Below are 6,000 nucleotides of genomic sequence, written 5' to 3'. Positions count from 1 at the left end.
CGATATGACCAAAATAATAAATGCAATTGAACAATTTTCCTATATGTCTAATTACAAACTAAACCTTAATAAAACTAATATCTTCCCTTTGAGGCCAAACAGGCTTATTTCATTGATACCACTTTTAGACACCATAAAAATAAAGGATGAAATTAAATACGTGGGAATTATTTTTTCAAAACAATAAGGAATTCTACCAACATAACATAACTCTTAAAATGGCAAAGCATTATACAAGACTGTACAAGGTGGAACAATCTTAAGCTTCCATTTCTGGCCAAAGTCTCAATAATTAAAATGAACATACTACCTAGGCTAAAGTATATATTTATGACATCACAAATACCTATACATAATAAATTCTTTAAACAAATTCATACCTCGCTAGCAAAATTTATATGGGATCCTTAAAAGACCAGAATCTCGTACCAGAATCTAACACTCCACAAGAACAAAAGAGGTCTGAACCTACCAGACTTTAAAACTTATTACTCTATTATCCGCACTAACAGAATACTGAGAATAGCAGAGTATAACCCGTCAGCAAAAACATGGTCACCGCCATGGGTGATAATATACTACAGATACATCAAATCACTAGGCATCAATCCAAAAGTACTTCCCTTTTTGAACAAAAAAGATCTACAAGCGTACAAAATTATAGACCCTCTAAAACATTCTATAAACATAACAGAAAAACTATTTCATTCCTTAAACCTGGGGCAAGCTCTGATAACATTACAACCCCTCTATAAAAATCCTAATTTAAAACTAAATAACAAGATGCTAGATTTAGATTCCTTTCCCTGATTGAAAGAAAAAAAAATACAAGATATCTACCCACTACTTAATTGTACTATCCAAGAAATGAGAAATAATCTGAATCTACCTAAGTCTTACATCATAATGCTGAGACAAATCAAAGAGATGTGTTCCAGTTACCTCCAAACCTTACCATACCCAACAGTGACATGGAAAATGCACTCTACTTTGGGAGACTATCATCATGACAAAGAAAACTATAACAAACTCATACAAAATGATAGGGGAAATCAAATTCCAGAAAGACCTCCTTTTCTCTAACTAATGGAGGAAAATACAACCATCTTTGGACGACCACCAGATACAAAATGCAATTAACCTAACACTGAAAAGCATACCCCTTAAAAAACTGTTGTACACACAGCTTATGATAAATAACAATGCATATTTCACACCTGCATTACTACACAAATTCAATGCAACAAAATCACCATACTGTCCACACTGTAAGGATCAGATAGTAGATTTAATGCATACATTTTGGAGCTGCAAATCAGTCTATAAACACTGGAATTCACTAAAATTGCAATTACAAAAAGTGGGATATCAATCATCAACACTTACATGGGAATTTACCATATTACATATTCGCCCATCTAACTTCCCAGTAAAACAAGCAAACTCACTTATAACCATATTCTCATTAATGAAACTATATATAGCCGTCAGATGGATAGACTATATGAACATCTCTTGGGAGGGTTTTAAGAAAGTGGCTATTAAACACCTATTAGCTCACAAAATAGTAATGGATAAAAGAAACAAAAACAGCAAAACTCGAGCAACTTGGGAACAAACCTTTAATATCATACTAGCATAAAACATCATGCACACTATAGAGTAATGTGTTATAAGGGAACCTAGCAATATACCCACAAACTCACAACAAAATATGGTATTGCAAACATTAATGTATGTGTTGTCTTTATATTGTTTAAACTTGTTTGAGAAAGCATCTATGTATGTAGTATAAATAGGTTTGTTATATGACCTTCATGTTTTTATACCGACTACAATGTATAACTTTCTCTTATGGTCATGTTGTAAATATGAAAATTTTTGTCTTTTATAAATGCAAAATGAAAATAAAAATTATTGAAAAAAAAAAAAAAAGAAGCGAACCCACCCACACACACACACACACACACATATATATATATATATATATACATAGAGAGAGAGAGAGAGAGAGATCTAGGACTATTGAACAAAAGTTCAATAGTCCGAATCCACAATCACCAAACACACTTTAACGAAAGCGCTTTCACCGAAAAAGCGCTTTTGTTAGTGTGTGTTTAAAAAAAAAAAAATAAAACATTACTTTTACGTTTTATGCACCCCCCACACCCCCCCTACTTAAATATCTCACTCCGAGGGCACACTACAGTGGGGAAAAGGGAATTTTCCCTTATCCCCACTGTAGTGCAATCTCTGCAACAGGCATACTTACGTGAAAGTGCCTTTCAGTGAAAAGCACTTTCGCGCAAGTATGCCCGTCCAAATTTGTTTCGGTTATGTTGCCATTCGGTGATCCGTACGGATCTCATATATATATATATATATATATATATATATATATATATACATATACATATACATATACACACACACACACATACATATATTGCTTTATTGAAAAAGTTTTTTATGGAAAACTGTAAAACAATTGCTTATGATATAAGCAAACATTTATATAAATGAAAACAAACTATACTGACATAATCCCAGTTTCATTTTACATCACAAAACATATTGACTTAATCCCAGTTGCAAACATTATACATCACTTATAATCTACCCAAGCACTGTCAGTCAAACATTACATAGCTTATTCAAGTCCTGTCTTCTTTTAAACCTCATTCCTCCCCTGTATGTATTTTTCCGACAATTCCCATTTTCCTATGTAATTTGCTTCTACTCTTTTTTAAAGATCCCAGTTCCAGTTGTTTTATCTCTGTTACTATATTCACTACTTCTAGTACAGTAGTTTTAAAGTTTGATTTCCATTTTCCAGTAATATCTTTTTTGGCAGCGACCATAATTAGACTCAGCAAGGCCTTACCATGTCTAGGCAATTCTGATTCTATATCATAGCTCAAAAAATAATTTTCCTAGTTACATCAATTTGCTTGCCTAGTATCTCCAACAGAGTAGTCTGCAGGGAATTTTTAAAGTCTGCCAGATCATTAGAGTCCCAGAAAATATTTTCCAATTATACCTTTCTTCCCCATCACATCTCTATTTGCTGTCTACATGAGGAAAAATTCTCTGGAGTCTACTTGGGGTATAAAAATATCTGTGTAAACATTTCCAAGCAAAATTCCTAAATCTTCAATTTTGTTGCATATTTGGGAGACCTACATATATATCCCATTGTTTCTGTGTGAACTGCTTATCCAATCTCTCTTCCCAATCTTTTCTAACCTCCTCTGATTGATTCTTATAGTTATCATCATATAGTTTATATGCTGTACTAAGTATTCCTTTTTTAAACAGCAGCTTCTGTTCTAGATTCTACTAAAAACTCTATTGGTGCTGGTCTTTCATTTAGGACCCCTCTATTTCTTTCTCTTTGCCTATACTCGGATACCAATTCTTGATAGGGAGGGCAATCTCTAACTTGCAGTCCAAATAAATTATTGGCGTCTACCCAGTCTATTACCTTTCCCTGTCTAGTTATTTGTTCCCAATACCTTGGTTCATTTGTCAGTTTTCTTCAATATTCTGTTGCTTGCCTTGAGTACCTGAATAAGACGATGACGCTTGGGTGTTCGTTTAAGTAGTTTATTACACACAAACACATCAGGATGGATGGCAGGAGCATTAAACTTTGACTGACTACTACACTCATACATGCTTTCATTCTGGCTGCTCACTCAAAATGGCACTCTTGCTTGCACATGCTCAGTACTTAAATGCATCATATATGAGAACTTTGAGAATGCTTCGTCCACTTCATAGACAAGAACCACCACTGTAATTTTTTTTTTTTTTTTGTCAAAAGTAGGATGGATTTGCCTTGTCTGTACACAAAAATAAAGAAAAAAACACTGCACTGAAATGAGATGAATAATCTGTTCACCCATATACACATAAAGGCAGAAGGACAATTAATGTAGTATGCCAAAAGAACATGTACAGTTCTGTTTTGGAGGCATTGGAATAAATACTTCTCTAGTAAGTGAACAATGTGCTCCAGTAATCATCCACTGCCTCTTGCACTAAATGTGAGGACTCCCCTAAGAAAATTAAATCTAACACACCTCACACAAAGTCTACAACTACAATAATTATCAGCATACAACTCTAATAGAGAAATTCTGTGAATTCCTTTCTACAAAGGGATGGTAACCAAAGACTACATGGTCATGTGGTAGGAAATCATGAGATTTAGTACTACACCTATGACTAACAGGGTTGATAACTTTGTAGATAACTGAAGTGAGACACGTCTTAACATACGGACCTCTGCAGGATAAACCATAGCCTCAACCAGTGCAAAAGAGTTCATTTATTACCAAATTTTTGCTGCTTCGATTGCATTACAGCAAATTAAAGTGCTTGAAATATATATTTGTCTGTAATATTTGGAGAAAACAAAATGTCACAACACATTTTTTTGCAGAGCACAAATGCCCAAATCAGAGCTGTCCTATAAGAAGGACAAGTGGTAACATTATGCAGCAATGCTGCATGAAAAACTGACTTAAAACCACACAGGTAATAAAGCACATCCAATTCAAGTGTTCACAAACAGCCCAGGCTCTAGTAGTAGTCCTACCCCTCAGATTCCAATACCATTAGACTGAATAAATTAAAGTTATGAGATCTGCAGAACTCTTTCTGGTTTGTGCTCAAGAACAGTTTTATTTTGTAGTTAAAAATTTAGTTTGGGAATTGAAATGATAAACACAGACTTCTTCCAAGTGCGGTATAAAAAATGTTGATCCTAATCCTACGATATCAAGGAAGCACTGGATGAATCTGTCTTCTAAAACACAATTAAGGTAGTGTTTTCTAAACTGTAATTCCACAAATTACATGTACAGTTCAAAACAAGCATTTGATATTTACAACACACTTAAAAATCAAAACAAAGGGTCTGACTCTGGGACATTTATAGTCAGATTTCACACAAATTAAATAATTTCTTAAATGTAATATACATACTAAAATAAAAGACCGCAATTTAAAAATTTTACAACTCAGCACAGTCCTGATTAAGAACATCTATTCTGTAAAGAAAATACAGCCCAGTAAGAAAGGACACACTCCATATGTCATTCAGAAGTCCAACTACAGTTTGTAATCTAAGGAGAGCCATAACTTAATTATTTTCCAGAGGCATTGTGGTCTAGAAATTCTAACATCTGAGTGGAAAACAAAAATTTACAACTTCAAATTCTATAAAATATAACAGATATGTTCTTATATTTCAGCTGATCTGTGAGTGAACATCCCTTGGTGGGTCTACAGTGAAGTTCATTCTCTCTCCCACTCATACTAATTTTTATTTTTTTTTTACCTAAAACCTCTATGCTTGGCATAAGCAACAGTGTCATACACAATAGTAAGACACTGTACCTAATCCTCAAATCGGTTTACTCCAATCACTGACTGAGCAAAAACATCCTGCAGATCAAGAAAGACAATTAATATCTGATATCTATACTGTTATTAGGCAGTAAATACATGTGAATATATACATGCATCTTACAGTTATCTCTAAAAGGCATTGCTGATGGATAGAGGGCTACACAGACACATGAGGATGGCATTTGGCACCAACTTAGGTGGGTTCAGTCATATACCAGCTGATACCGTAAGAATGTATCTGCTATGCATAACACAAGTCCTTTTTAGTGGAGCTCTGAATGGACTGAATTCCAAAGAATAAATCCAACAGAGTGGAAGAAGCTGAAGGACAGCCAAAATGCAACAGATTCAGAAGGCTGAATCCAGAAGTACCCACGTATAAAAGGAGAAATGACTCCTGGAACCTTGGTCTGAACAGTAATGCTTGCCAAAGATGTGAACTGACCACCATGTGTTCACAATACAAATGTTCACACTGGACACAGTCACACCTCTAGTGGAGTTGCCTCTAACACTGGCATTTTCCAATGGGCACTCAGCTGTCTAATGGCAAAAGGTAATGGAGCTGACAATCTATTTGAA

This window comes from Protopterus annectens, chromosome 10.part0 (genome assembly GCF_019279795.1).
Source record: "Protopterus annectens isolate FY-2018-M chromosome 10.part0, PAN1.0, whole genome shotgun sequence".
NCBI lineage: Eukaryota > Metazoa > Chordata > Ceratodontiformes > Protopteridae > Protopterus > Protopterus annectens.
The sequence above is the reverse complement of the archived record's forward strand: the minus strand, read 5'-3'. Positions refer to the sequence as shown.